This window comes from Lissotriton helveticus, chromosome 6, assembly GCF_964261635.1.
Source record: "Lissotriton helveticus chromosome 6, aLisHel1.1, whole genome shotgun sequence".
Classification (NCBI taxonomy): Eukaryota; Metazoa; Chordata; class Amphibia; order Caudata; family Salamandridae; genus Lissotriton; species Lissotriton helveticus.
In genome coordinates this window covers 704,898,752-704,920,142 of record NC_136067.1, presented here as the reverse complement: position 1 = coordinate 704,920,142, position 21,391 = coordinate 704,898,752, and the positions used below count along the sequence as shown (strand labels likewise).

General features: G+C 46.2%; 1 long non-coding RNA gene across 1 annotated transcript in view; it reads right to left on the bottom strand.

Moving 5' to 3' along the window:
- LOC144761493 (uncharacterized) overlaps positions 1 to 21,391 on the bottom strand; it is a 1,162,967-nt gene that overhangs the window by 337,974 nt on the left and 803,602 nt on the right. The window lies entirely within an intron of this gene.

Here is a 21,391-nt window from a genome sequence, read left to right as displayed (position 1 = left end):
TCTTATGTGTATACTGGTCTACATGTTTCAACCGTGAAAGGGATATACCAGATTTTCATCAGGACCTCTATAACAGGGAGCTGGACGGTATGTGCCCCCTAAAAGGCACACCCAATCCTAGTTCACTGTAACCAAATTAGCAAAAATCGCTAAATGGTATAGGGACTCTAACCACGATGGGTGAGCCAGTAAAAAAGAACTCTGATTCCAGTGTTTAGTTCATTGGAGGGCGGGAGGGGGTATCTCCACTCAGGGTGGTGGAGGGTGCACATAGGTATTTGGCAGTCCCAACTCCAGATAACTAATACGTTACAAACAGTGGAGTATGTTTAATTTTTTTAAGTAATGAATGTTATGTAAATACATTTTTGTGTAATTTAATTCCGTAGTAGGTTGTGGGTTTATAGGGGAATAGGGTGGGAAGTAATTTAATTATGGTAAATTAAAGATACATTTTCATTCATATGTATTGATAATTAATTGATTGATAATTAATTTTTAATTGGTAATTAATTTTTATTAACTGGTAAATAATTTGTATTAATTGGTAAACAATTTGTATTAATTGATTAATTGATAATTATGTTAATTGTATGTATTTGGAGTGGGTTATGGGTTTATAAGGGAATATGGTGGGAAGTAATTTCATTGTAATAAAGTAAATGTTTATGTTTATTTATATGTATTGATAATTCATTGATAATTAATTATTAATTGGTAATTACATTTTATTAATTAGTAACTATTTTTTTAATTGGTAATTAATTTGTTTTAATTAGTAATTCATGTTTTTAATTGGTAATTCATTTGTATTAATTGGTAAAAAAATATATATATATTGGTATTGATAATTTAATTGTAACATTAAATCATTACTTTCCCTACTGTTGCACTCTCTGGAGTGGGAATAGTAATTTTTACCGTCCCCTACACTATCGAACGCTTTCCCTACTGTTGCACTCATTGGAATGGCAATAGTAATTTTTACCCCTACGCCATCCAACGCTTTCCCTACTGTTGCACTCTCTGGAGTGGGAATAGTCATTTTTACTGCCCCTGCTATCCCACGCTTTCCCTGCTGTTGCACTCTTTAGAGTAGGAATAGTAATTTTTACCCCTACGCTATCCAACATTTTCCCTACTATTGCACTCACTGGAGTGGGAATAGTAATTTTTACCCCTACGCTATCCAACGTTTTCCCTACTGTTGCACTCTCTGGACTGGGAATAATAATTTTTACCCCTACGTTTTCCAACATTTTACCTCCTGTTGCACTCTCTGGAGTGGGAATAGTAATTTTTACCCCTCCGCTATCCAACGCTTTCCCTACTGTTGCACTCTTTGGAGTGGGAATAGTAATTTTTACCCCTACGCTATCCAACGCTTTCCCTACTATTGCACTCACTGGAGTGGGATTAGTAATTTTTACCCTCTCGCTATTCTCTACTTTTTGTTACATTACATTTATTATTTTTATATTTTAAGATTTTTTACATTATTTTAAGTATGTTTTATTGCATTGTTTATAATATTTAATTCATGTTATATTATTTTTAATATATTTAAAACAATTCGATATTTTAGTTAACTATATTTTTAACAATCTATAGTTTGGATTTGGTATTTTAGTACTTACCTGTTTGTAGATAGGCATTCTATATTTTGTCCTTCGATATTTTGAAGTCGATATTTTGGGCATTCTATATAATGTCCCTCGATAATAAGTCACTGATCCGTGTGAAATTGGGTCTTTGGCCAACTAACAGCCTGAATCCCTGCCAGGGTGAATCACAAAAGTTACTAAATGAACCTATGCTTAACCCTCTTTTAGCTTGGCACAAAAGCAGTCAGGCTTAACTTACAGGCAATGTGTAAATTATTCATGCAGTAGATAGACAGGAATAAAATGAAAACAGAACACAAGAAAAATCCCACCCCAATTTAGAAAAATAGAGTACATTTTAATAAATGACTTTACATCAGATTAACAAAAATCCAATCAGTAGAACCTGAAGAGATGCAATTTCACAGTTTTAGGAAAAAAATAGTGCCCAGAAGCACAAAGCATCTACTGTGGTTATCTAGTCACGCAGGACCAGGACAAAGTCACAAGTTCAGGCCGACCACAATGAAACTTGGGCAGGATAAAGTGCCAAAGTTAGGTCCACTAAACAAAGGACCTTAAATCCTGACTGCGGTGGGTTACGAGATCCTGTATCAAGGAGGCATCGCGCAGCGGTGGTTGTCAGGAGTTGCGAGGCTGCAATGTAAGGTCCTTCTTCATCATCACAGAGGCCGCTGACGAGGGACCTGCGGTGCAATGTTCTGCATCATACGTGCATGGCGCACCGGCACTTCTGAGGAAGCTGCAGGCTGCAATGTGAAGTCCTGCTTCAAGGATGCGTCGAGTTGCGGGGAGATGCATTGTGCTATATCAGTTCTGCCCACAGCACCACAGTGGGGTTGGCAGATCAACTTTAGGCCTACATCCAAAGGTTCAGGACTGGGGTGGCACCACTTGGGAGGTAGGTCTCACAGCAACGTCCTGGTGATGGGTTCAAGGTGATTGGAGCCTTTTCTGTCCCGATGATCTGATCAGGAGGCCAGCCTTGGAGTCCCTCTGGTGTCCTGGGTTCAAGATGCAGCTCCAGTCCTTTCACTCAGGCAGTAGAAGGCAGGGCAACAGAGTAGCAGTCCATCTGGCAGAACAACACAACAGTCCATCAGATTCTTCGATAGCTCCAGAGGTATACTGAAGAGAGGGTCTGAGGGTACACCTACGAGGGGTACGCACAAGGAGGTAAGCAGTACTGGCATGCTTCTCATCCACCGATCCACAACTAAACTGCTGCTTAGTAAAATATCAGAGACTATGCGAGCAGAAAATGCCAGTATTGCAGCTATAAAAGGCGACTACATACCCTACAGCTTTACCCACCGGCGTCGAGCAATGCTTTTAGTAATAATTTATAAATACAAGAAATGTGATGACAGTTGTTTTATGCATGTACACTTTTGTTTTTAAATTGAAATTATTTTGAATTGCAACGGTTTTAATTAACTATGCAAATAAAAATCTGTGAATCAGTCCTTTCGGTCAGGCGGTAGGAAGCAGGGCAACAGAGTAGCAGTCCATCTGGCAGAGCAACACAACAGTCCATCAAATTCTTCAATAGCTCCAGAGGTATACTGAAGAGAGGGCCTACGGGTACACTTTTCATACATGGTGCCTTCTTTGAAGTAGGAGACGTTTCTTGAGATTTTCCCTTCAAGGGTTTGAAGTTTCCAGCTTTGCTTGCTCTGGCTCCAAGCTGGCTGAATGAACAAGGCAGGGGTGACACGTCCTTTGTGAGCAGACAGAGCACAGCCTACTCAGTTGCAAGTGGGATTGTGCCAAGCCCCCCTATCCTGCCAGTGGATGGCCCATCCAGAGACACCTAATCCCTCTATTGTGTGGCTGTCTGGGGAGAATAAAGAAAGTCCAACTGCCAACTGCACCCATTCATGTGACCTAGGACAGGCTGCAGTCACCAAATAGACAGGGGCAGGAAATGCCGACTTTCTAAAAGTTCTATTTTCAAAATTGTGATTTGAAAATCAACTTTACCATTGAAGAAGTTTTTTAATGACAAATTCTCAGGCATGTTCCCAATCAAACGTTAGCACAAATCAAATTTAATAAGGCAACTCAATGTTATCCTATGAGGGAGGTAGACCTCACAGCAGTCAAAAACAAATTTTGGAGTTTTTCACTACCAGGACATGTTATCCTCAAAAGGACATGCCCAACCTTTTAAGTACACTGTGCCCTGCCCTATGGGCACCTAAGGCTTCCCTTAGGGGTGACATATGCAACTAAAGGGGTACTTAAGGGTTGCCAAGGGGGTTATGGTGCCAAGTCGAATTGGTAGTTCAAACCTGCATTCAGGCTGCAATAGCAGCCCTGGGAAATCTTTAAAGGGGTTATTTAAGTGGGTGGCACAATAAGTGCTGCTTGCCCACTAGTAGCATTTAATTTACAGGCCCTGGGCACATGTTATAACACTATACAAGGGACTTGTAAGCAAATTAAATATACAAATCAGGTGTAAGCCAATGTTACTATGTTTAAAGGAGAGAGTACAAGTACTTTAGCAATGGTTAGCAGTGGTATAGGGTGCAGAGTCCTAGAGCCAACAAAACGGAATTTCAGCAAAAAGTGGAGAGTAAAGGCAAAACATTTGGGGGTAACCCTGCAGAGAGGGCTAAGTCCAACAATGACCTTACAGTGCACCACTATCTTTGTTGGGGCTCTTCAAATATTCCCTCACTATCACCCTCCAATAGTGCCTTTTATCTGCCCATAGCCCCTCTATCACATCTATGTATGTTTTATAGCACCTCTCATACCGGTGTCGGAGTCAGAGCACTTTACATCACACACACATGGAGAGACAATGAATCATATGTGTGTAAATAAGTGGGCAGTAAATGTTACATGAGACAAAGGGGACTACAAGGTGTAGGATTCACATGTCAGTCATACTGTTAGGTGTTAGAATTGTGCTACTGGTTGACTGGGGTGTGACCTTTGGTCAAGCAGAACCCCTGATCCTAGTGCTTAGTAAGGCACAAGCAAATCCCAAATTAACTTGTGCTCAACCTCCTAGTAGCTTGGCACCGAGCAGCCAGGATTAACTTAGTGGCAATGTGTAAAGTATTTGTGCAACACTTCAAACTGTAAAAGAGTGAAAACACCACACGGAAGATCCCACACTAAGGGGATGATCGCGGACGGACTTGAGTCCGTCCGTGATCCCTGAGCAGGAGGGAACGTCCGCAAGGGCTGCTGCGTTCCCTCCGAGCAGATTAGGATGTGACCGCCAGGGTGGGGGTCACATCCTCTATCTTTAACATTGCGGCGGGTGCCACTTCAAGCTGCACCCGCTGCAAGGTTAAAAATGCATGCATCGCATTTGCATGCACAAAGCGGCAGGCACTGCGCGGTGCCTGCTGCTTTGTGCACGCAAATGCAGGGGGGTACCATAGGTACCCCCCATGTGCACCCCCCACCCCACCTTCACCCAGGGGGCCCGCAACGGGCCCCCGAAGTGAAAGTCCGTATGCTTTTCCACGGCAGACAAGCCGCCATGGAAAAGCATGCCATTTACACCATCCTAATATGGCTGGCGGTGTCTGATGGACACCGCCAGCCATGTTAAAGCTTTTCCGCCACGGTCGGAAGGCGACCGCGGTGGAAAAGCTGCGGACAGAATGCCAGACCCACCAGCCATCCTAATATGGCGGTGGGTCTTTCGAGGCTCCGCTGCAGTTTTCCCGCATCCTCCGGGCCGGCGGTGGCTTCCGCCAGCCCGGAGGATGCGGGAAAACCGCAATCATAATAGGCCCCTAGGTTAGAAAAATAGATCTGAATTTAATAAATCAAACAAGACCAGTAGAACTGGAGTTATGAATTTGATCAAAAAATAAACTGTATGGTATCTCCTAAAAGCATATGCGACAACCACAACTATCTGGCCACGCCAGACTGGGTCAAATTCGCACTTTACTAGGGACTTATGAGTAAATTAAATATACCAGTTTGGTATAAATCAATGTTACTATGTTTTAAAAACGCAGAAGACGCACCGTACCACTAGTTGGCAGTGGTACAGTGTGCAGATTCCCATGCCCAACGAAGTCAGCAAAAAGTGGAGGGCAAAAGGCAAAAGATTTGGGGATGGTCCTGCAGAAAGGGCCAAGTCCAACTGTCGCCATTTTTTTAAGAGTGATTGACCTGGAGAAGCACACACTAAGGATTCAGAAACTAACATAACGGTGAAGATTGGCTTTACTAATAAGAATATATTTCTATCCACGCAAACCCCCTTTAAGCAACATTAGGATAATGAAAGACTAGGAAAAACATAACTTTCTAACCTGTACCATGCAGTCTGCGTGCAACTCTTTCATGGCTGACTGTGCTATATTACTTTTGTAACTTATAAACCGCACAGTAAGAAAAGGATCTCTGTGACAAAAGCAGCAACCCACTGAGCTATGCACATGACATACTGCGCTGTGATCTGTATGGTACACATTCTTTGCAGCAGGCATATAAAACCTCAGATAAATCAAAACCACCAGCAGACAAACCATGATCTCTCTCCAGCAGGTACATTAATCACCAGAGTTATCCTGACAATTTTATTGTTTCCTGAAAACTGCTGGATATACAAGGAACTCTGCAGCAGATGTTTTTAAAACTGCTGCACTGCTACCAAACTGGCCCTAGTAACAAAACCGGATCCGCCCTTGAAGCCTCCAGGGAAAACGCTGGATGCCTGGCACAACGATAAGGAAGAGAATGGGAGACTTCTGATTAACTGCTAACTCCTTTTATTCATGAATTATCTTTGGGGGAGCGAGGATTCATTATGGATGTGTGCAGAATAGATATGGCTTATTTTAAATTCAATTCGCATAAAGACTATTTTAGTAATGTGCATGCGCACCACTGATGTATGTTATATCAATGTATTCATTGTTTTATATATATGTATGTATATTACTTTTATTACTTCTGGTTTCTTTATGCAAACCGAATAAAGCTGGTTAACTGACTAACTCTGAACACTGAAATACTTAATTTTACAATGCTAGAATCTAGTTTTCTCTCCCTACAAATTGCATACTACGTGCTGTTTTCATTTCATTTTTCTATGGATTATGACCTATTAGTGATTGCGAACCACGTCTTAGAAAGTACAGTTTGGGCAATGCGGTAGTGATCCTCTGTAGACTCAAATAATTACGAACACATAGTAATCCTAATCAGTGATTTCGAACAATGTACATTATGGGTGGTGTGAATACCCGGTGATAAAACTGTATTTAATTTCGATGCATATTGCTTTGCCTATTTTTGTGGTATTCGCTGCTGTGCATATATTAGCATATTAAACTGTTATTATACAGTTATTATAGTTTTTTTTTTATACAAGATAGCCCTCTTTCTATGCAAGTCTATCTTTATTTCAACTGTGCTGTGTAATACTGTTCCATGATTTAAATTTCACATCAGCAGATGCGAAGTGGGCCTGGCCTGCACTGCTTATTCATGCTACCTCCTGTGGTGTTGTAGGTGGAAGGCCTAGCGGGACACAATTAGCAATACACACATTCTCAGTTAGTGGCCACTACTCTGCTGAACCACGCCCAGGTCCCAGGGCTTTTTATTACTTTCATTGACGTGCTGGCCGAGCGCACGCTGGGCCAGCCTAAGTGGGCTACGTTGTGGGTGTTTACAGGGACCACCCCCTCGCAACACTGCTTGGTGGGTTGGCCCACTGGGTGCAACACTACACCTCATAGAGGCTCCTAGAGGAAGGACTAGCTGCTCAATTCTGCTCCACCCATACAATGGGTGGAGCAAGGAGTGACAGGTGATTCCACATTGACAGACGTCCATACATCATTTGGTGCCCTCGTCATTTGGTAGGGCACCATGTGATGTATGGCTGTCTGCCAATCTCCTACAAACAAAGAAACTGTTATCAAAGCACCTGAGGCGAACTGTTCTCCTCTGCTGGGAAAATAACACAAACGATTGTTTTATATATCCATAGCCCGTGTCTGTAACTGGAAAATGCTCTGCTATCTGTGCATACACATGCAGCACCTGTACTATTACTGACAACTCTTACATCATCAGTGACACCACGGACCCTACACGCAACTGCTCTTTCACACACCTTGAAATACAGCCTTGTACATTAAGAGGTGCTTCCGCGTACCGACTAGAAATAACATGCATGAGGATATGTATTACTAGTGAGGGAAATTACAGCACGCTTTATCATATATATGCGTCCGCACACGCTCGAACAGCCATAAATCATCGGCAGTGGAAGCACACTATTTTAGCATTAATTCAGTTAACACATATAGATGTTATTTGCAGGTTCGGTTATGATTAGGCAATTATGCTGCAGTAATTGAAGCTAGCTTTCAGTTTAAATATCAAAGGCTGTGTTTAACCTAAAGCAGGCACGCGCGCCGAAGACGCTAATGGCGGCAGCAGCGGGGGAGCGGAAGTATAGAAGAGCCACTGCGGGAAAAATGATTTGTAGAGTGTTACTACTATGCGATTTAGCAGCGTGAACTCCCTTTTATGCATCCGAAGCCTTAGGTTCAGGTCTAAATGGAGAAAAGTGTCATCGGAGTCAATTTTTGTAAACAGAGCGGGAAACGGAGCCGTGTGACATTACCATGGTAATAAATGCTTCATGGCATTCCTCTTCACGCGAAATGCTCTGAGTTGTTGTAGGTGCCTATTGCGAAGGGCAGGGATACGAAGACTGCATAACATGCAAGCGGGGCCGATATGCCCAGGACGCCAATTTTCGGAGGGACCGCCATCCCGTGACGCACCTTTAACATGGACCTCGCAGTCCTTCTTGGGACCACTGATAGGCTCGGGCGAGAGAAATGTGGCGCCCCTGCTGATTCTACCGAATGAAATGAGGGGGCGCTTTTGAGTTCACAGGTCAGTAGTCCCCAGGCTCAGCAGCTACTGGCCCCTGACCACATAGGTCTCTGGTGATGGTTGTTTTGTTGTGTATCAGCAGGTGTGAGCAGGTGAAGGGAGGGCAAGGAAGGGGCAATGGGGTGTTAAAAACATTGTGCATGGTGTCATAATGAAGGATTAACACATTTAATTTCATTTCATCAAACAGAAACGAGCACACAGGTACACAGACAAGGCTAGAGCAAGAGGACAGGGGTGTTGCTGTTGGCACTACCTTACTGCATTGAGCTCAGTGCGCCCCTCAGAACATTGGCGCCCTGGGCCCAGCTCACCCATGCTAAAGGCCGACCCTGTTTCCACCACCAGCAACTTGTCACTAGTGTGATCCAGCTACACCTTGAAGTGTGTGCTCAGACATCAATTACTGCTTTTTAAAAAAAAGAGTTTTATATAGCGCGAACTAGACTCGAGACATTAGGGGATATTCTCAAGAACGTGTGTTAATTATCGCAAAATTAGTTTAACGCAACTCTGCATTTCGCAGTCTATCGCGAGAAAATAAGACCATGTTAACGTTGTATTCTCAACCCGGCGGTACCATGCGATAGTCTCAGGATAACGCGCCAAATGACCGCGTTAAAATTAACTCGGCGCCCAAAAAATGTGAAATGCGAAAAAAGATTGAAACCGCATCTCCCCTGTATATTGCAGAGGGACAATCAACACCTCCTGCAGAGCAGACCAGACATCACATCAGTGATGATGGAGACGATCCCCAGGACAACAACTACAACGAACACCAACGGTTCATGGACAACGTCCGCACTCCACCTCCAGTAGCAGGGCAGCCCAGCACCATCGAGATGAGCCCACCCCCTGCATAGACCACACAACAGGAAGCACCCACCACCATGTCTGGCACCCAGCACCTCACCAAACAACACATGGTGTCCCAACGCCGTGTGTGAGACTGCCAGAAGGAGCTGGCTAAACAGGTGCGGCTGGGGTTCAACCTCATGGCAGCCAAACTAGATGCCATACGTGGATGTCTCAGTTTCATCAGGGACCACGTACACACCCTAACGGACACCCACAGTACGCACCATGCCCTCCAACAATATATGGCTGGCGTCGCTGGAGTCATGACTCAGAGACAACTGTCTTGTCAGAGTGTCCACAGCGATGTCATCCGTGATTTGGGAAACATAAGGAGGGTCATGGAGAACATGGAGCAGATGCAGGTGCAAAGAATGGCTACCACGGCTGCACATGAGAAAGCTGTAGATCGGATCTTCCATGCCCTGCAGATCCTCATCATGGGAGTGATGCCACAAGACATATGCGCTGATGAATGCTGCTGCTACTCCGACATCTACATCTCTGGCCCCTGATGTGTCAGTGCTACACAGTGCTGCAGACCAAACACCACCACGCACATGTGAGGCACATGAAATGTCAAGAGGATGAAGATGATGATGATGAATCTGCCTTAGTGGTAAGAAGGAAGCAGTAGCACTCATCTGCGCCATATGGCTTGTTTCTGGCCTCTGCATCATGCCCTGGAATAACACCTTCCACCGTCCTCCGATACACACTGCGACAATAACCTTGGACCTCGACATGGACTGCCATATTTTGTTTGCTTAACAATGACACAGCAATCAGTCCGTGGATTGGACTCTTCCCCTTCCGAGTAACTTGTCAATCCCTAAAGGACTCTGGCTGACCCTCCACGGGGCAACATTGGAAAGTGTTGTCTGCATGGCCCAGGACTAAGGCAGCTTTAACACTTCACTGAACGTGAATACATACCAATACACATAGGCGTGTCATGTCTATGATCAATCAAGTATGAAAGCATGGACGAATGTAGGTGCAGTGATTCCCCCTTACATCCATGTTGCACATGTTGTGGGACATGGATGCACATATTTGAGCCCAAAAGAAAACATGTTGTCAATTGTAAGTCACAAATGACAGCCTATATATAATGATTTGTGACACACATGAAATGCTGATGAGTGGGATTCCATACTACCTTTGACACACATAAATGGCATTTCAAATATGAGACACCCTAAACAGCCGCTCTGTACAGAGGTAACACTCCCGCCATCTATTTCCAAATTATGAGATTGATAGCACTACATGTTGCACTTACACTTGTCAGAGTGATGTGCTTGTACAGAGGAGTGACATGCACTCAGGGAATGTGTTTTGGAATGTATATATTTGCACATGCTGTGCCTGTGGTCATTTTGTACTGTCCCATGATGGCAAAGGACTGTGACAATGTGATGTGCTGTTGTGAAGAAATTGACAATGATGGTGTTCCTAAGGGCTATTCCTGCTGAAGCTCTAGTGGGGTGTGGTCCACCTGCTTCATCTACCTCATTATCATCCGGTGCATCTGGCACTTGTATCCATGGGGCATTGGTGCATAAACATATGTTGTTCAACACACAGCATGCAACGATCATCTTGCACACAATGTCTGGGCTGTACAGGAGCCGTCCACCTGTGATGTCGAGGCACTTGAAACGTGACTTCAACACACCAAATGTGCGTTCCACGATGCCCCTGGTGCATTTGTGGGCTGCATTGTACTGCCTCTGGGCCTGTGTGTTCGGGGCTCAGAGGGGTGTCATCATCCAAGGGCAGAATGCATATCCTTGGTCACCTGTGACAGTGCAGAGAGACATGAGTCAATATTTGGTTATGCATGATGTGTTGGCAGGCTCACTGGTTAATTTGAGTGTGTTATGTGTGACTTAGTGATTCCTGTTTGACATGCACATCTTGTAGCAAATGAGCTGCATTGATTACATAGACTCACTGCTGCTCCTCCCTACCCTGAGCATATTTAGTAGTGTGCGCAGCGCGGTTGCATCAATTGCACTCCTACGGCATTACATTGTCATGCCTGTCTGCGCATGTCCACAAGCCTGACAACTACACTGTGATGTTGTCCGTTGACGGTGGGCGGCCACGTGTGTGTAGGCCTATGGTAAGGATACGGTGGACACAGATGTTGAATTCATGGCTGGCTAAACACACAATGCTTTTGAGGGTAGACCTTTGGCTTATGCTGCGGTAATAGCGACACACACAACAGTTGGCATGTATGACCCTGTACCACGAGCCGGCTTGCGCTCCCTCATTTACCTCTTCGACCGAGCCCACACCCTGGGTGCATGCTCCATTGCAAAATTGTCCATGGCGGGACGGATGATGCAGACACTACAACAGAGACACATGCATTAGTTACTTCCTGGCAAGGCCAAAACTTAACCATGCCCAGACCCTCGGGTTGATCAACCACACCCCTATGCTGGAATGTCGTACGCCATTCCACTCCGCTTATGCATACAGGGGGGTATGACACAGCCACATGTCCCAGGTCTACCCCACTGCCTGAGGTGACATGGTTGTGTCCACTGTCCACTACACTCCAAACACCAGTAGTGTATGTCGACATGGATATGTCTGTGGTCTGCATACAGCAGTCTGGCCAGCACATCCATGCCACACTTGGCATTGTGTACATTCTCATTCATGGGGCACTTGCCTCCTTCACACATGCCTGCTTCCCACCTCTCCTCACAATCTGCTATTGTGTGGCTGCAGAGCCATGCCGTTGATGTCTTGTGTACAAGGCTAGCCCAGGTTACCACAATAAATAGTGCTGTCGTGTCTGGTAAGTGGACATGTTGTTTGGCATGTTGTATGTGAGTTTGTAACATGGGCATTGCCAGAGTTGTGAGTTGCATGATTGTGGAGTTGAGGCGTGTGGTGTTTTCATTTGGTACTTACCAAAGAGAAAGGCATTGTCGTAGGTGCCATCCTGGAAGCGCTGGTTGATGATGGACTGTCGGAAGATGTAGGAATCATGCACACTGCCTGGGTAGTTGGCGAGGACATTGGTGAAGAGTCCCTGGTGGTCCACTATTGCCTGCACATTGATGGAATGCGTCTGCTTCCTGTTGCGGTAATTGTGTGCAGCATCAGCAGGGGGCACAAGTAGGACATGTGTGCAGTCAATTGCCCCAACACATGCGGGAAGCTAGCTATGGTGTAGAAGCCTTGCTTGGTCTCCAGCTGTTCCTGCGCAGTGTGTGGGAAGTAAAGGTGCTGAGGTACCAAGCTGATGATGGCATCCAAGACAGGTGTGAGGAACTTGGATAGGGCTGGCTGTGATACTCCTCCAAATCTGGCAGTTGCTGGTTCGAAGGTACCAGAGGCCAACAGATGCAGCACAGCCAGCAGCTTTGTCTGCGGAGGGATGTTGATTGTCCGCTGTGTTGGTAACGTCATCCTGTGGGCAATGATGGTCAGGATGCGTAGGATGGTTGTCCTTTTGAGCCTATAGTGGGCAATGACTTCCTCTGGTGTTAGGTCTGTGAGGCTGATGTGTTTTCTGAAGGTCCGCCGTCTTGTTCTGCGCTGCCTCGGTGGTAGTCTGGGGGGGGGGGGGTGGTCCTGGGGGTGGGGGTGGTGGCGGTGGGTGTTGTGGCCCTCTTGGGGCTCCGAGCTGCATGACCAGTAGCTCTATAACATCTGTTGTTCTCCAGGTGTGGCTCTGGGCTGGGCTCCCTTTTATGGTGCAGGTTGTCGTCTGTCTTTACACAAGGTAAGAGCAGGTGTTAAATCCCTGCTGCTAACGCGCTTTAATGCCTGTTTTGTGATCTTATCACCGATCTGACTGGTCGTAGTGAATGTTGCGAAGTGGTGTTGTTGCGGCTTTTTACACAGAACGCCTACTCTGCATCTCATTAGCGATAGTTGCCGGTATCATCCGTGGCGATGTTTTTTCAAGCTGCTATCGCAGGAAAACTGGTGATATCGGCTGTTGGCACCAGCTTGTGAACAAGGGCGATATATTTCTCACCACTTTGGCTGTGATAAAGTGCCTTGAGAATATGCCCCATTGGGTATCAGTGTGCTTTACATGAGCACCAGTTTCGTTACAGATGGACACATTCAATTTTGTTAGGCACAGGGAGATTAAGAGATTTGCCCAGAATCAGAGGGTGTTAAGTGTTGTTGCCGAGGCTCAAACCCAGTTCCCCAGCTTCGAGGTCAACCGCTCTAGCCGTAAGGCTACATCCTCTGTGTGGATGACCTGTAAACACAAAATGGTACCCCTGCTACCTTATTTTATTTACCAACTGCAGGAAGGGCACCAAATCTTTTTATGTCCAGGACACTATCCAAGCAAGGACCAGCTCTGCATGCAAGCATGCCTTAAATTGTCAAAGGCTAAATATATTGGACCAAAGTGGTTTCTCTAACATACAGGACTGCATGACACTGTTCTTTGTCCAAGAGTGAATATGTTGAACCAATGTGGTTTCTCGAACATACAGCACAATTCATACGTTTTTTCCAGTGCATAAAAGGATTATTACTAGTGCCCTGCACTGGGGATTGATATTTCCTGCACTCGTTAAAATTTGTTACTCTGGGGAAACAGACTGTAAATAAAAGCTATGACGAGTTTCTGCCAGTGAAATGGACAATTACACGTGGATTGTGACCTTTTCTGCACCATGTACCGTTTTTACTGGTCATTTTTCCCACTGTAAATTACCTTAGGAATAATTCAGGGGATACAGTAATTACCACAAAATGTTCATTTCCAGTGACTGCACAAAATTTGGCGGGATCATGAAAGAATGGGCCACTCATAATGGGGGTTTGCACAGAGACCGCCCTCATCGCAGCCACCGACGACATCCGGACCCTGCTCGACAAGGGGGAAACAGTGGCCCTCATCCTCCTGGACCTCTCCGCTGCGTTCGACACGGTCTGCCACCGCACCCTAGTCCAGCGCCTCAGCAACATCGGTATCCAAGAGAAGGCACTGGAGTTGATCATCTCGTTCCTCGCCGGAAGAACACAAAGAGTCCGCCTCCCCCCGTTTCGCTCCGAGGCCACCGAAGTCATCTGCGGCGTCCCGCAAGGATCTTCACTCAGCCCCACCCTCTTCAACATCTACATGAAACCTCTCGCAGCCATCGCACGCCAGCACAACCTCAACATCATCTCTTACGCCGACAACAACCAGCTGATCCTCTCCCTCACCAGAGACCCCGACACCGCCAGAACCTGCCTACACAAAGGGATGAAAGACGTCGCCGAGTGGATGAAGGACAGCCGCCTGAAACTGAACTCGGACAAGACGGAAGTCCTCATCCTGGGATCTTCGCCCTCCGCCTGGGACGACTCCTGGTGGCCCCCAGCCCTGGGCACCGCACCCAAGCCAACCGACCACGCACGCAACCTGGGCTTCATCCTGGACCCCTCCCTCTCGATGACCAGACAAGTCAACGCCGTCTCCTCATCGTGCTTCAACACCCTGCGTATGCTTCGCAAGATCTTCCGCTGGATCCCGACCGAGACCAGGAAGACTGTCACCCAGGTACTCGTCACCAGCCGACTGGACTACGGAAACGCCCTCTACGCCGGAACCACAGCCAAGCTACAGAAAAGACTCCAGCGCATCCAGAACGCCTCCGCCCGACTCATCCTGGATGTTCCCCGACGCAGCCACATCTCCAGCCACCTGAGGAACCTGCACTGGCTCCCCGTCGACAAGAGGATCACGTTCAGGCTCCTCACCCACGCACACAAGTCTCTCCACGACCTGGGCCCCAAGTCCCTCCACGACCGCCTGACCTTCTACACGCCCACCCGCCAGCTACGGTCCACCAGCCTCGCCCTCGCAGCCGTACCACGCATCCGAAGAGCCACCGCCGGAGGAAGATCCTTCTCTTACCTGGCTGCCAAGACTTGGAACTCCCTCCCCATCCACCTTCGGCTGACCCAGGACCATCTCGCCTTCAGGAAACAACTCAAGACCTGGCTGTTCGAGCAGTAGCATACCCCTCCCCCCAAGCGCCTTGAGACCCTCCCGGGTGAGTAGTGAACTATACAAATGGCATGATTGATTGATTGATTGATTGATTTGGACCTGGAAAATGGTAACTTTTGCATGTTCACTCGAAATTCACAAAGCCAGTGGTATAAACAGTCTCTGCAGATGTGATACAGATGTATGGCAAAATATGCCGAACTTCTGAAGCCTACAGAGTTAACAAGAAAAGTAGATAATTAGTTTGTGCTCATAGGTGAGTAACACAAATGTAAGCAATAGAAATTAAGTTTAATGGGTGGGTATTCACAGCCATCTGGAATAGTTTACTCACAGGTTTTCACACAATGAAACATATGCCTGAATGATCAAGGTGTAAACGCTGCAGCAAATGTGGAAAAGCATATCAATAATACTTGTTTGCATTGGGTCAGTTTTAGACCTGTCAGCCTTAGGGTGGTCGTCATCAAACTTTTTGCCTTCCTCCTCCTGTTTTTGCTGAATTCGTTTTTGTTGGCTTTAGGACTCTGCACACTTTACCACTGCTAACTAGTGCTAAACTGCATGTGCTCAATCCTTTAAACTTGGTGAAATTGAGTTACATCCAATTAGCGCATTTAATTTACTTATAAGGCCCAAGTAAAGTAGTACTACAAGACCCCGAGTCTCTAAATTAAATGCTACTAGTGGGCATGCAGCACTCATTGTGCCATCCAGACCTGCCATGGCAGCCTGTCTGCACAGTTTTAAACTGCCATTTGCACCTGGTAAAAAATACATTTTGATGGACATATACCTGCCTTTTTAATACATATAGGACTCCACTATGGTAAGTCCTTAACAGTCCCCAGGGCAGGGTGCAGTGTATTCAAAAAGGAGGGACATGCACTTTTAACTTTTACATGTCCTGGTAGTCTCACATTTGTTTTTCACTATTGCACGGCCTTCCTCTCCCATAAAATAACATTGGGTTACTCTATGACGCTTAATAAGTGCTAATGTTCAATTGGGAGCTGGTAGGGAAGTCAAGTTTGGTCTCTGAAGAATTGTAATTTAAAACCCTATTTGATGGCAATGTTGGATTTTAAGTCACAATTCTGAAAATGCCACTTTTATAAAGCTGGCATTTTTTCTCCATACCATTTGGTGCCAGTAGCCTATATTTTCGATCACACGACTAGATGAAGCTGGCAGATGGTAATTAAGTATTACTCCAAGACAGTGAGACAAAGGAGAAAGAGGTGTTGCCAGGATGGGCCGTCTCTATCAGGATTAGGGGACGGTGTTGCCACCTACCACACAGCACATCACAAATGCTCCGCCTCAGCACACTCACAAAGGGTTTGCCACTAGTCTTTTATGCACCCAGACAAGCAGGAGCCTGGGCATGGAGGCAGGAACTCCAGACACCTCTGCAGGAGGCAGAGTCTAGATGCTCCTCCCACCTCAAAGTGGGCACCAAGTATAAATAGTGGACCCTCAGACCCATCTCTACAGAACACTTCTGCACCAGTGGAAGTCTCAGATGAAGAACTGCTGTGCTGCTTTGCTGCAAGAAGGACTGCTTTGGTACTCTGCTACTCTGCTGCCTGAGTGAGGCCTGGAACTGCACTTGATCCCAGGAACATAAGAGTGATTCGACAGAAAGGGCCCAACCTTCTTGAACTCTGCACCTGGACTCTTCCTACTGTGAGTTCTAACCCTCCCCACCTACAAGTGGTGCTCCTCCGGTCCTGGACCCTTGGAAGTAGAGCTAAAGGTGCTCTCCCAGCCCAGCTGTGGTCTCAACAGAATTGACACAGCGCAATGCAAACCCAACAGAGCCTCATCGGAGCCAATGCAGCCTCGATGAAAGCCCCCATTGCAACCTGCCTAGCTGATCAGAACTGCAGATGTGCGACGCATCTTCAACACAGACCTCGTAGCCTCTCATTGGAACCAATGCAGTGCTATGCAGCCTTGATGTTAGTGTGGGGGTTTTCTTGTGTTGTCTTTTAACTTAATTACTGTTTGTGTGCTGCATTAATACTTTACACATTGCCTCTAAGTTAAGCCTGACAGCTTTGTGGCAAGCTACCAGAGGGTTAAGCAAATGTTCTTTTGGGGATGGCTGGCATTTCACTGTGAGAAGAATTGTGGTTGCTGCTGCTGAGAAAGGTTTCACCCTCCTCAACCAGTAACCCCGTTTCTCATATTCAGCCTAAGCAATACATGGGGCAGTTTGTGCAAAAAAAAGAGAAATGTCAATAATGAGAATAGATGCATTTATCATGCAGGTGCCCATTGGGCCCGATTGAAATCTATGTATTACCACAGCATATAATCCACTGTGTGCTGCTGTAACAGATGGGACAGAAATGTCTTTGTTCTGGTTATATATTTTCTGTTAATAACGCCAGTATCTATATTTTTATTACCAATATTTAGGACATATTTCAGTGAGATACTATTTTTTCTAATGATATTCTGACATACAACACCCTGGCCAAAAAAAAGAATATATCAGCCATCAGTAGTCTTCTAATATTTCACAGTGAACTGTCAGTTGTTAAACGGAGGTAGAACAAGTACGGTAAGTTAAAACCTTATAGCTTTACATTGTTTGGGCAGTGCCTTATTTCGCTGAACAAGGGGAAAAGATACACCATTGAAGGTATGCATCCTGCTCTGCAGGGCATAAAATATGAATGATATGCGTTTGGGTTGGGCTGCAGAATGTGGCAGGATCTAAGAGACCAGCTATGTTTTAATATTGACAGATTTCCCTGACTTTCCTTTGGTAAAAGCTTGCTCATATTTAAGTTTTGGGTAAGTTCTTTCAGGCATGTTGATGTGAATATAATGAAAAAAAGAAATACATTAAAAAAGATTTAAAAAATACAATATAGATGACAGATCCTCATAAAAACCCTGAAAAGGCAGCTGCCATACAAGAATGAAATAAAGATGAAATACTCCCTGAAGAATGCCAGCGATCTCTAAAGTTTGTACAATTTCATATAGCCTTGTGTTTTAAACACATGTTTTATTGTGATTAAGGAATGTTTCCTGTGCATGAATGGTGCCAAGACTAAGGCAGACATTAGTTTCATCCCACTGCACTTTGACTGTTCCCATATGTCCACCTCACCAAAAGCAATGAAACAAGGCTTGAGTGGAGAAATTTGCTTGTGAAGTTGTCAGAATTCAGGAACTCCCCACTCCACATGCAGCGCGGAGTTCCCAATAAATCCTACCTTTGACCATGTTGTGAAGTTTTTTTCTGTTGGCGGGCGTGAGACTTCTTTTGGAACGTGCTGACAAGTGCAACAAGACTTGCTGGCCGCTAGCAAGCCTCGGAGGTCACTAGCAAGGCTCCCAGTGCATTTTCATGATGTTGGTGAGCCTGAGTGACAGCGGCTGCAACTCAAGCAGATTCTATTCTTGAGAAGTTGCTAAATCTACTCAAATAGGCATTTTCAAGCAACTATTCTACTCCAATGGACCGTTCAGGTTGTTTTTTTCCAACAAGAATGAGGGGCCCGCAGACTCCAACATCCTGTTTCTATCCATCAGGGTTCTCCCAGTGCTTTGTCCATTCCTGGTCACTTTTCATTTTCATTTGGAGCTGGAAGGAACACTCTCTTTGTCTGCTGCATATATACCATTGGATTTAGGACTTTGGGCCATATTTACAGCAAATTGAAACAGCGCGGCACTGCAAGCATAGGGATGTGTCTTATTTATACCAATATGGCTCATCCCTGTGCCTTAGCCTCCACTGGCTCACAATTGGCTGCCATGCACCAACACAGGCACCTTTGCACCATGGTGCAAGGTTCCCTGCATTGCAGGGATGATTGTTTGTGTGCAGTAAACAACACCTTTCTGCACAAAAACAATCATTGATGGTCAGCATCGAAAACACCCTAAAGACAATGAGGACCACCGACTTAGGGGCCCCTGCGAACCCTTGCCCCCACCACATCTACCACAGAGCCATGGATATCATCGCCCCGAGCTACAAAGAATCATCAACCAATCATTCGAGGCTGCCTCATTCCCTAAAAACAAGCAGAGGTCAACCCTCTCCTAAAAAAAAACTCAGCGGACCACACCGACCTCAAGAACTTAAGACCGATCTCCCTACTTCCCTACCCGGCGAATGCCATCAAAAGATCTGTCAACAGCCAACTCGCCTCCTTCATCGACAAGAACAACATCCTCGATCTGTCCCAATCAGGCTTCAGGAAGAATCACAGCACAGTACAGAGACCACCCTCATTGCTGCGACAGACGACATCCGTTCTCTCCTCAACAAAGGAGAGACCATGGACCTCATCCTCCTGGACCTTTCCGAGGCTTTTGACACAGTCTCACTCCACACCCTAGGCAGCAGACTCCACATCGCAGGAATCCAGAACAAAGCCCTCGACTGGATCCGCTCATTCCTCTACAGCAGAACACAACGGGTAAGACTCCCTCCCGTCATCTTGGAGCCCATGCCTGCAGCCTGCGGAGGCCCCCAAGGATCCTCTATCAGCCCCACCCTGTTCAACATCTACATGGCTCCTCTTGCTTTCCATCATCAGAACACATGGACTCAACATTGTATCCTACACAGATGACACACAACTCATCCTCTCACTATTCAGCAACCCCCAAATCTTGGAACACAACTTTCAAGATGGAATGGAAGCAGTCACCAGGTGGATGAAGAATAGCTGCCTACAACTGGACACAGAAAAAATGAAATACTTATCATAGGCCCACATCCTGATGCCTGGAACGACATCTGGTGGCCCTCACCTCGGGAACCCACCATCACCCACGGACCACACACGTACCATGGGTATCCTGGAAGCCAAACTCAAAACGGACTGCCAGATCAATGCTGTCACCTCTTCCTGCTTTCATACCCTCCACCTCCTATGCAAAACCTTCAACTGGATCCCCCTCGAGCACAGAGAAACTGTCACCCATGCCCTCACCAGCAAACAGACTGGACTACGCCAATGCACTTTATGCCGGAATCAACAGGAACCTCACCTGCAAACTTCAGAACATCCAAAATGCCGCCGTCAGACTAGTCTTCAACCTACCACACCTCTGCCACATCACCCAACACCTGCAGACCCTATACTGGCTCCCTGTCGAGAAGAGAATCACCTTCAAGCTCCTCACCCACACCCACTAGGCCCTCAACAACACTGGCCACGCCTACATGAATCACCGCCTCTCTTTCCACACACCCAAAGATCCCTCTGCTCAGCCCAGCTCTCCCTCACTACAATACCACACATCAAGAAGGCCAGAACAGGAGGTCGCTCCTTCTCCTTCCTCGCAGCCAAAGCATGGAACACCCTCCCTCTCCACCTCTGCCAGACTCCAACTCTCTCCAAGTTCCTGAAGGACCTAAACACCTGGCTCTTCGGGTGAATCACCATGAGCATCCGGCACCGCGTAGGCTTAGGAGCCGCGCGCTCCCCCCCAGCGCATTGAGACTCCTCCAGGTGAGTATCTGTGCTTCACAACCCCTGGTTGATTGATGGATTGATTTTCCTCTTTCTATGTGCGATGCAGAATGCAGCACGCATAGAAAGAGGAAACAATGAGGTGAAATAAAAGTATTTCTATTCCTTGCACCTCCTTAGGCATCCCCTGTGGAGGCCTCGGATTCTGACACATTCCCAGGTTTTAAAAATGTTGTAAACCTGGGAGTGCGGAAGAATCCATGGGTGTTGCATTGGAACACTCAGAGCAACACCCATGGCAGGTACCTTTCCCCAAAGTGATGCGTGAAAAGAGGCCGTATTTACAAGACCATGAAAAGCCATGCAGGGTGGCTTTGCGTGGCCTTGTATCTAGGGGCCCGCACACTGCGCCGCAGGTGTATCAAAAAAAGTGATGCACTGGTGGCGCATGCGGCTTGTAAATAAGCCCCAACTTTTTTTAGATTTCACAAGTAAGTTCAAAATCTCTTGTATAAGGGGGTTATTTGGTTGATAAAGGCATGCCCCAGTATTTA